Here is a 12337-nt window from a genome sequence, read left to right as displayed (position 1 = left end):
TTAAATATCATAGTATAACTTAGTAGAAAGTCTAATCATTAGTCTAATAGTGCTCATTTAGCTACTGGTGCAAAAGTGTCTTCAAAATCTAGTCCTTCCTTTGTTGAGTACCATTTCTTAACTAATCTAGCATGGATCTATCAATAGTGCTATCAACATTAAGCATTTTTTTGAACAACCATTTAGCATCTATACAAATTTTAATTGTATGTAGTTCAGTTAATTTTCAAGTGTCATACTCTTCCTAAATTCTATTCATACATTCGTTATTCAATTCTTAGCTTCTTAAGAAATTTAAAGGTCATCTACACTCATTACTTAGGTCATTGATTGAATCATAATCATTATACTAGAATGGTGCCTTGATTTTCCTTGTTTATCTTCTTTCTTTATCTTTATTGATTGAGTATCTTTACCTTGGCTTGATTCCTTCCCACTTTGATGGTGAGTTTACAATCTACAATAACTAATTTTTCACTGTATTCTTCAAATTATTTACATGAAATGGTGTTGTCCACCTTTTCTAGTACTTGAAAATTATTTGTAAATTCATGAAATATAATATCTTTTTAGTGAAAACTTTATGAGTAGTAGGATTATCCATCATGTAGGCATTATGATCAATAATATAATGAACAAAGTATATTTCATTAACTTTGCATCAAGTCAAAAATTCCATTCTCATTTAGAATATGATAGAATGTCTTACTTCCAAAGATTCTCAAATGACTAAGAACATGTTTGGTGTCAATGATATGTTTCATAAGAAGTTTTATTTTCAAGATACTTGGTAGGTGTTCTATTTAATAAGTAAATAGACATATTGATTGCTTCAACCCAAAAATCATGAGAGAGGGTTTCTTGTTTTAGCATACTCCTAACACACTCAATAACTGATCTATTTTATCTTTCAACTATACAATTTTTTTTAAAATTATGGAAAATTGTATATTGCTTAAAAATTTCATTATATTTGTAAAATTTGATAAATTTTCTAAAGACATTGTGAGCTCTTAGTTTTTCTACCATGATTTTGAACTCTTTGAAATATGCAGACAATTCACTCTTATTTCTTAATTATGTTAATTTTTAAATATTAAAATTTAGAAGTTATATGATAATTTAAGGTATTTAAATTTTTTAAGAATTTATTATTTACCTATAATTAATGATTAATAGTTTGCAAGAAATCATCTTGTATATTTATGATAGTTCATTTAATATAACCAAACTTAAATATATTTATGTATTATCCAATGCATATAAATGATACTTTGTTTATTTATGATAGTCAATATAATATCCATTACATATAAAGAACTTGTTAACTACTTAGACATGCCAGGTTATGTTCATTGTATATAACTTAAGTTTTAATTAGTCATTGCATAGTATTTAATATTTAGCATATGTTAGAGATGTCTTAAGCATTCATTAACATTTATTCAATATTCATGATATATAAATGATGTTTACGTTGTGACCAATTTTGAATATAGTTCAAGGGGTTGAGTTTAATTGGTTGAAGCATTTAGTTCTCATTCAGAAATCCAAATTATTTTTATAAAAATAATAATACAATATTCAATATTTTAGTTCTGATTATTGATCTTAATCACTCTTATAATTAGCAAAAATTGAAAAACTTCATAACATAGAACATACCCTATAAGTTTTTCTACATATTCTTAAACTGGTGTATCCATATTATCAAAATATCAATGCAAGAGAATTGTGTAAGTATCATTCTTTCCCATAAACTTATTGTCTGTTCATGTAGATCTTGTGTGTATTACTATTTATTAGTTCGACAAGTTCCTTTTGGTCTCATGTAGAGAAAATTACTAGAGCACTCGCCCGTAGAAAATCAGGACATCTAAATATTGTGTGCAACATAACATTCTCTCTCCATCGTTTAGTGGCGTTGCAACGTTCTATTTACGTTAAGAGCAAGGCTTAAAATAAATGATTCTTTCGTTCACAATTCAATATTGGAAACGCTTGGTGAGCGACATTGAGCGTGTTTCGATAGAGATTCAAACGAAAGTTCCCTCCATAGAAGAGAGATTAAAATTGGGAGACGACTGAAAAAAATCGGCACGTGAAAAACGAGAGCTTAACTTGCTCAGAGAAAGAAATTCTTCCGTCACATTCACAGACAGATCATGATGTCCCAAAACAAATAGATCTTCAATTCCAGTACGTCTACATACGAATTCAGCTGTAGAAAATTAAGAATCCTAATCAAACAACAATTAGATTTAGGTGTAGAAAACTAAGCTGCGCGATTTGAATTAAAAACGATATGCACAACAATATAGCTCTCTGGTCCAATCCTCAACCATATTTTGAACAGTAAATTCATTTCAAAGTAACGTGGTTTAATTAGATAAGTATTGTTACACGTGAATAGAATATGTCAGTGACGGTGAAATTATTTTTGGCATATAAATAGGGTCCCAGGGTTACAAACATTAGCAAACATTAGTGTTACAACCATCTATCTTTCCAGTTGTGAAAGTTTGTTTAGCATTTGATTGGCTTTTGGATTTCGAGAATATTTGAAATGGGTATTCCAGTGATTGATGTAAAGAAGATTGATGGAGGAGAGAGGAAGGCCATAATGGCCCAAATCGCACAGGCTTGTGAGTCTCCCGGATTTTTTCAGGTATTTATATGCTTAAAACTAGTTTATAAGGAATCTGTATTAATGAAGTTGGGACTGAAGCTCTTACCATCATTTTATCATTGTTATGCTACAATCTCATTTAAGGTCCAGCGAGATCAAAAACACAATCAGTAAAATGATTGTTATGAGATAAAAAATGATAAAAAGAGTCAGTTTTACTTATATAGATAAGAACTAAGTTTTGAAAGAGTTCTAGATGGTGCCGGGAGTTCTTTCTTACAATCATTTTGCTATTGTTACGTTATAATTTTATTATTGATGTCATTGCCATGATTAACTAGTCATGCCATAAACGATGCTTTAAGCATTCATCAAAATCTATTTAATTTACATAAGTGAGGTTTACTTCATGAAAAGTTGAATATAAATTCCCACATCCCAGATACTTTTAAGTTTAGGTCCAAATTAAACCATTAATTTTTCATTGCAAACTTGTTTGATTGTTAAGCTCAAATTGACTGAACTGGTTTAAATTTTTCAGGTTACAAACCATGGCATTGACCATCGTCTTCTGGACCGTCTTAAAGAGGCATGCTCACGGCAATACAAGATTAACAGAGAACAACACTTCATGGATTCTTCACCAGTAAGGGCACTGAACAAAGTCATTGAAGCTGAATCAAAGGGAAATTATATTGAGAATATTGAGAATTTGGACTGGGAAGATGTTTTTCAAGTCCACGAGATGAAAGAGACAAATTCTTGGCCTTCAGAACCCAAAGATTTCAAGTACGTACAATATTCAATAAATGTTAATCTATACCGCTGCACATTATTATATTTGATTTTTCTATATATATTGTATTAGCAACTAATTAACACAATGAGTAGAATCAATTCAAATAATTGAACTTCAGTACATATTATTTTCCAGTAATTGATTTGCCTTAGAGTAAACTTTGTAACTCATTTGATTCAACTCAACGCCAAATATATACCACATTAACTTTTGCATTCTATACAGGGATATAATGGAGGATTTCCGCAGCCAAATATTCAATCTGACAGAGAAATTGTTGGAAATAATAAGTGAAAGCTTGGGGCTAGAGACAGGATATCTGAAACGGGTATTTGCAGGTGGAGAGAAGAAGGAGAAGCCATTCTTTGGCACAAAGGTGAGCCATTATCCTCCATGCCCAAGGCCAGATCTGATAAAGGGCATCCGTGCTCATACAGATGCGGGTGGCCTCATTCTCTTGTACCAAGATGATGAGGTTCCTGGCCTTCAAGTGCTCAGCAATGGCAGCTGGATTGATGTGCAACCAATGCAACACTCGATAGTTGTGAACATTGGTGATCAGTTAGAAGCAGTGAGTAACGGAAAGTATAAGAGTGCATGGCATAGAATTCTCCCAACAAAGGATGGAAACCGATTATCAGTGGCATCCTTCTATAATCCCTCATACAATGCGGAGTGAACCCTGCATCTGAGCTCCTTGTTCAAACCAATGGGAATGCTGCTTATCCAAAGTACACATTTGGTGACTACATGAAGATTTACTCTGAGCAGAAATATGAAGAAAAAGAACCTCGTTTTAAAGAAGTGGGAAAGTTGAATTAACAATTTTCCTGCTGAATGGAAAACATGGCCAATAAATTTAACGCCCTTTTAACTATTTATAATATATTTTGCGTGTAGAATATAAGTTCAATTTGATGCAACAGCAATCTTGGTCGATTGCCTTAGAGTGTTCCAGTTTATTTGTTGAATTTCTGTCAATGTAACCCTATAGAAATCATGTTCTTAGGTTTTATTCAAGATAGAAATATAAAGATAATTTCACATTACCTCGACTAGTAATTGCTCATTGCTATGTGTAATAGTAGTTGAAAATATATCTTGTAAAATTTCAATCTGATTTATATAAAAACATTTTACAGAATATTATCTATATTATTAATAATGATTTTAATTTTTGTGTATGTATTCTATTAATATTTCACATTCATGTTTTCTATATAGGCATTATGAAGAAGGCACATGCTACATACAAAGTTCATTTGGAGTCAAAATTGATATAGCCATTATGTACTTATGGAAAGCCTTATACTAGAGACAAAAAATCAATTGAAATGAGAATTTGTAAAGCATACTTGCAAACATTTTTCAAAACAAAGATAGATAGTTCAAATTTGGTAGGAATTGGGTGAACCACCACATGACACGGAAAGGCTTCAATTAATTCTAAAATGATTCCATATAAGATTAAATCATTCATGCAGTTGATTGTCCATAAAACACAAATATATCCCGCAACTTAAAGGAGGCAATCATTTAATGGGTGAAACTATTATCTGAAACAAATTGTAAATGGTTTTTATCTAACAACATGTAATAAGTGAATAGATGAAAAAAAAAATTGTCTTGTAATGCAACACATGGTGTGCATCACAAACTTTTGCAGGAATTCTTTCTCATTATAGTTGAGCTATTTTAACATCTTTTGTGAACTCTTGAATGATCCAAAATGTACTCCAACTCAATTCCTTCCATCAACTGAACATTGATCCTACTTCTAGCATATAATGTAAAAGTACCTAGGTAAGACCACATATGCTCTAAAAAAGCACACATTCTTACACCAATTCAATTGCTTCTTTTGATTCAACAACAACCATATTTCAAATAAATAATGTAAAAACAAGAAAGGGAGACAAATTTATCAAAAATATAACATGATATTCAAGTGATAGCTTATCCAAAACTTTTTAGATTCCACAAATTTATATTTATTGTTACTAAGACATATTTTGAGCTATTGGGAACCTAAACTTGGAGTCTAAAAAAGTGTGATTTTTAATTAGATGGACCCATTTGATAGTGCAAGTTACAATTGCATCATCATTAACAAAATATCTAGCACAATATACAATAGTACAAAGTGTAAGCCTTCTAAGAAACATAGGACTATTAGACTCAAAACATCTACTTAAAATATGAAAAATAATACAATCATTTGATTGCCATCTAAATGATGAAAAATAATGATATGTCCTTTCTATTGTTTCCAAATTAATTTTGTTGAATATTTTACATCAAAGAAATACACATGAGTAGAAACTTACTAAAAATACAACAGAATAATTGAATAAACACAAAGAAATATGGTGTCCCAAATACTAATAAGTAATATTTTTTTCTTTATGGTTGACAACTAACATATTATCTCTTAGACCCACTCTTTATTTTAGTTCTTTGTATCTTGTCAATCTAGCAATATGTTTTTTGAAATCCTTCTCAGAATCCTTTTATAAGGTTAGCTTGTAGGTTCTTGTAGGCGTGTGATTTTGGTTATTTTCTCTATATTGTGAATTTTGTTGGGGTTTTGTTCATCTCATCATTTTAGAACTGTAAGATCTTCCCCACTTGGCTCTTTTGGTTTTAGGTGGATTCAACCCTTCGCCTACTCAGTCTCTTGTAATACTTTTCTTTGATCTAGTGAATCTAGGTGCCATCTTGATCTACCAATATAATATTGTGATTGTGTGATAAATTGTTACTTCTCTTTTTTGTCAAAAAATCATGAGTTCTATGAATATTTTGTGCATATTTGGGTGATTCATATCCAATTTTATATTTCTTTTCAAACCCATACTTTCTTGACAATTCCATCACCTAAGCTCGTATAGCCTTCCAACCAAACTTCCTATAAGCTTCGTTGTACATCACCTGTGACCTTACCTCCATATAGAAACTAAAATAGGGAGTAACAAAGAACTGGGGCCAAAGGTACACCTAGCTATTCAAAGCACCCTCATAGAGTCAACACAATGGAAATAACAAAAAGATGAACAACTCAAGAAATATAGGAAGTACAAAAATTATTTAATTCATATATTCATCCAAAGATCAATTATATGCCCAATTGTAAGGCCTTTTGGGTTATAGCCATATATCAATTTTGCTTACAATCTTCAGTGATCCAACTTCACATTCTACTCCTCTCTAAGTTGCCATCCCCTAAGACTCTAACCAAGGTCTCTTAAATTCATGCATAGCCACAAGTGGGCATGATGCAAATATAACTAAATAAACTCTTATATTGAATGCTAGGCTAAGCCATAAGTTGGCTTGCAATAGATATCTAATGCTAGATTAAATGTAAAGGTCAACCTCAATAGGAAACTACACACAAACAACTCAGCAAATGAAGGCTTCATGAAATACTGACACTTGGCATCCAAACGAACTTGGAAACCACACAAACTCAACAACCATATGAAATCAAAATCCAAAGGATGTCTCAGCAACCAAATAACAATTTACAAAAATTTTGAGGTCAGCATCAACTAGGAAGCTCAACGTAGAAAGAGATGATTCTCCTAAATCATGCAAGTGTCTCAACCCAATTTGAATCCAACTCAGATTGAGAAATCCATGTAGCATCTTCACTAGGTCTATTTTTCCATTCTACTCATGTGCTCTTACCAACTATCTGCTCCAGTATTTGTTCAACTTCTTTAATCTTCTTCTTAGGATAATCATCTGACATATAAACTTCATCTTTAGACTCATGATATTTGTATAAATCAACAATATTGAATATAGAAGATATATCCATGTCATCAGGTAACTCAACTTCGTATGCATTACCATTGTCAAACTTCTTCATGATCTTATAAGGTACAAACTTCTTCATTTTTAGCTTAGTATATGTTCCAATAGGAAATCTTGCTTTCTTCAAATGAACCATCACCACATCATCAATGTCAAAAGAACGATGTCTTCTAGACTTTTCAACATTCTCCTTATACTTCTGATTACTTTGTTCCATTCGTAATTTTACTTCCTTAAGAAAAGACTCCATAAAATCAACAAATTCTTCCCTTGCAACACTTCTCTTCACCAGTAACATCCCTCAAATATGATACTCCTCTAGGCTACATTCATGTAACAATCTCAAAAGGTGTCTTTCCTATACTCTTATTCACAAAATTATTCTATGAAAACTTAGCTTGAGTTATGCTACTTTCCAATTACTTGGCTTATCTGCAACTAAACATCTTAATAAGTTACCCAAGCTTCTATTAATGACTTATGTCTAATAATCTATCTATGGATAGAATGTAGAACTAAACTTCAACTCAATACCCATCTTATTCCATAAAGTCTTCCAAAAATAACCAACAAAGTTACTATCTCTCTCAAAATTAATACTTCTTGGTAATCCATGCAATCTTATAATTTATTTGAAGAAAAGTTTAACAACATGCTCAACATATGATTTCTTCTTACAAGTTATAAAATGAGCCATCATAGAAAATCTATCAATAGCAACAAATATATAATCATACCCCTTCACTATCTTAGGAAATCCAAGAACAAAATCCATACTAATATCACTCCAAGGTTTCTCAGGAATAGTAATAGGTGTATACAAACCTATATTTTGACTTACTCATTTTGCAACTTGACAAACTCCACAACTCCTTATAAATTTCTGAACATCCTTATACATTTGTGGCCAGTAATACTTATCCTTCAGCAAACTCAACATCTTATCAATCCTAAAATGTCTAGCCAATCCACCACTATACTTTTCCTTAATCAAATCAACTCTCATGGAACCTCTAAGGATACACAACTGAATTCCTTTGAACAACATACCTTCTTGAATGAAATATTCATCATACTTACTTCTGAGATCTATTAGATTTGATGCTCTACGCTCTCTCCAGGCCTCAGAAAAATTAGGATCAGTATCATACAACTCATAAGAAGGAGATAATTTCCACAACAAGTCAAATTGTGATATTGCTATTAGGATTTAACTGTGTGATTTTGAGTCAAACTCATTGACCCATGTTTCATGAGTAGTGATTTAACATGAATCCATCTCTCATGAGAATAAATGGAGATCTAATGAGTGCTAACTACTCCATTTATTCTCATGAGAGATGGATTCATGTTGAATCACAGCTCATGAAACATGGGTCAATAAGTTTGACTCAAAATCACACAGTTAAATCCTGATAGCAATATCACAATCATACAAATCTTTCATTTCATCAAAACAAAGAACTTCAACCTTCATTCTAGTCAACAAAGAACATCTTCTTCTCAATTCATCAATAACTCTATTAGCAACTCCTCTCTTATGCTTAATAACAAGTGTAAAACTCTGCAAATACTCAACCCACTTCATATTTCTCTGATTCAATTTATGTTGACTTCTGAATTACTGTAAATCTTTATGATTAGTATACAACACAAACTCCTTAGGAATTAAATAATGTATCTACTTCTTCAAGTCTTGAACAATAGCATAAAAATCTTGATCATACATAGAATATTTCCCTTTAGTATCATTCACTTTCTCACTAAAGAAAAAATATGTTTACCTTCTTGTATCAATGTAACTCCTATTGCACTACCACTTGCATCACATTCAACTTAAAATAACTTATTGAAATTAGACAAAGCCAATATAGGTAACTAAACAACCTTCTATTTCAAATTCTCAAGACTCTTATCAGCTCCATGTGTCCACTTTAATTCCTTTTTATCTCCTCTCATCATCTCAGTCATAGCATTACAAATAAAACTAAAATTCCTTATAAACTTTCTATAGAAGCTAGCCAAACCATGAAATGATCTTAGCTCACCCACATTCTTAGGTGCAAGCCATTCCAAAATTGCTTTAATCTTCTTAGCATCCATCTTCAAACCATTATCTGAGATCACAAATCCCAAATACACAATCTCCTTTTGCATAAAAGAACACTTTTTCAGATTAATAATCAACTTCTCCTCTTTCAATCTCTACAATACTTGTCTAACATGCTCAAGATATTCTTTGTTAGTCTTACTGAATATCAAAATTTCATCCAAATAAATAATCACAAACTTACCCAAGAATCTTTTCAGAACTTCATTCATCAACCTCACGAAAGTACTAGGTGCATTAGTCAAACCAAAAGGCATAACCAATCATTCATAAAAACCATCTTTTGTTTTAAAAGTAGTCTTCCATTCATCTCCTTCTCTAATTATGATCTAATGATAGCCACTCCTCAAATCAATCTTGGTAAAATACTTTCTCCACTCAAACAATCTATTATATCATCCATCTTTGGCATAGGAAATCTATATTTCACAATGATCTTGTTAATAGCTCTAGAATTAGTACACATTCTCCATTCTTCATTCTTCTTAGGTGCTAATACAACAAGTACAACACATGGAGTCAAGCTTTCTTTGATCAAACCTTTCTACAACAATTCATGCACTTGTCTATTAAATTCTTCATTCTCTGTAGGTTTCAATCTATATGGTGCTTTTTTTAGCAAACTAGATCTAAGAATCAGTTCCATACAATGAATTATACTTCCCATTGGAGGTAAACCATCAAATATATCCTCTACAACAAGATTCTTATACTCATTTAATAATTCTGCAATTTCTACTAGCATTCAGTCAATAATACTAGCTGCCACTCAATCACTACTGACTAGAACTTGGTTGCTGTTGACAAAACTCAAACTCCTTAGAATTATAGAAAAAAAAACTTGATTCCTTTTTATTTACTTTTAAAAAATTTTCTTGTTAACCATGCAAATTTTTATAGTAGTACAATTAACCTCATCTGGACTCTCAATCAAAGGCAACAATATTTGATTTCTCACATTCACCCAAAGAGTATATTGATTCAACCTTCCATCATGTATAGCATATCTATCATATTTCCAAGGTCTACCCAACCAAATATGACAACAATATATAGGCATAATATCACATAAAACTTCATCAAAATAACTGTTGAGATAATGGGTATTACACATATTGCATAATATTGTTATATTATATTTATTTTATTATGTAATATTTCACCTAGATGGATGTGAAACTTATAAAGATTCTCATGGGATATACTTGATGAGTTGTATCATAAAATTGTGATAATATTTTATGATTTTATTTAATATTAGGGAAAAGAACTAAATTTCCAACATTAAATGTGGGGTCAATTAGATAGGTAGCACATGGTTTTAGTACATAGTTTATGTAATACCACTTGGTTGTTTTGTGGGACTTGATACTATATAAGCAACCACAAGGGTAGTTTTAGAGAAAAAGAAAAAGGCAAAAAGGAAAGAGTCAAGCAAGACAAGTCTTGACAGGTTAGCCAAGGGAGCATTTGTGAAGGTTGGATGCATGGCATCGAATGTGTGGATTCATGTTTGTTTACAAGGATTGCTTGGTGGTGGCTATGGAATTGAAGGCTTCCATAATTGTATTGCAATGGTGTTTTTTCTGAATAATACATGGTGATGGATGCTTTAGGAGGCTTGGGTTTTCCCTCAATTAGGGTTTCCTAAGGTATATCTTGTGTCACATTTTTGTGGGTATGTTTTCTATTCTCTTGCATGTGAATTTTTTAATTCCATATCATTTCAGATCTATTTTAGGTTATGTAAAAATAATTATATATTTTGGTTGCAAGTTTCCTTACAATAATGTCCAATCTTGAACTTCACAATACATTGTTAACTTACCAATATCTTATGCTCATCCTTGATCTATGAAACATGATAGGGTTTAGGATGCTTCATCCTTTGCAACTGCAACTTTATAACCAACTCTTCTGATGTCAAATTTGTTGAACTTACACTATCAATGATTACCCTGCAACATTTTCTAGCCATCTTACATCTAGTTTTGAAAAGAATTCTCCTTATGATAGGTTCCTCATCACTTCCCTTATTACATAAAGTTCTTCTCACCTTCAGATTTTCTCTAGCCTTAGGTCCACCAGGTGAACCCTCAATGTCTCCTTGAATCACAACATTTCTATCACCTTGTCTATTTTCATAGGACCTACACTCAAAGGGTCTATGCCCTTCTTTATGAGATCTAAAATAATTACCTTGAAATCTACTTCTAGAATAAGAACTACCTCTTTGTCAATAAGAACCAACACCTCCTTGGTAAGAATCACCACCTTTCCACTCGGTATTCCTTTTTCATCATTTTTCCATTTAGATTTTCCCTTATTTGGTAGAGGATTCTTAGATCTACCACTTTCTTCATAAGATCTACCTTTGTCTCTCTAGAATCTACCACCTCTACCTCTTTGTCTTTATTCGTGCTTCTTTGTCAATATCTCCTTATCTTTCAAGGCATATTGGCATGCTTCTTCCACACTTTCCAATTTCACATAACTTATCTCATCTTGGATTCCAAATCTCAATCCATTTATGTACCTTGCAATTTTATCAACATCATTATCCACATGTCCAGATTTTATATCCAATCTATAGAATTCCTCAATATACTCCTTCATAGTCATGTCTCTTTGCCTCAAATTTTGCATCTTTCTCAACAAGCTAACTTGGTAATCAGCAAGAAGGAATTTTTTCTTTACCTTGTTCACCATTTTCACCCAAGTTCTAATATTCTTCTTTCCTCTCCTTTGTCTATTAGTTTGCAAATGCTCCCACCATAGTAAGGCATGACCTTTCAATCTTGTAACTACAATCTTCACCATCCTATTATAAAGAGTGTTTTCATACTTAAAGAGCTTTTCTATTATAGAGATCCAATCCAACACATCATTGGTATCTAATTTCCCACCATAAGGAACATCTTCCACAACACATTTCAAATTTTCCCTAGTCAATACTCCCAACAATCTTGCCTCATCTTGA

At 31.8% G+C, this 12337-nt stretch overlaps 1 pseudogene across 1 annotated transcript; it reads left to right on the top strand.

The window, feature by feature from the left end:
- Positions 1-2491: 2491 nt before the first annotated feature.
- On the top strand, positions 2492-4477 carry LOC149559736 (1-aminocyclopropane-1-carboxylate oxidase-like; annotated as a pseudogene). Its single transcript, XR_016363622.1, has 3 exons — positions 2492-2668; positions 3171-3418; positions 3654-4477. The product of XR_016363622.1 is annotated as a 1-aminocyclopropane-1-carboxylate oxidase-like (transcript).
- Positions 4478-12337: the final 7860 nt, after the last annotated feature.

This window comes from Cupressus sempervirens, chromosome 4, assembly GCF_028749045.1.
Source record: "Cupressus sempervirens isolate cs-2001-9-10 chromosome 4, ASM2874904v1, whole genome shotgun sequence".
NCBI lineage: Eukaryota > Viridiplantae > Streptophyta > Pinopsida > Cupressales > Cupressaceae > Cupressus > Cupressus sempervirens.
Note: the sequence above shows the minus strand (reverse complement) of the source record. Positions and strands in the feature narration are given on the sequence as shown.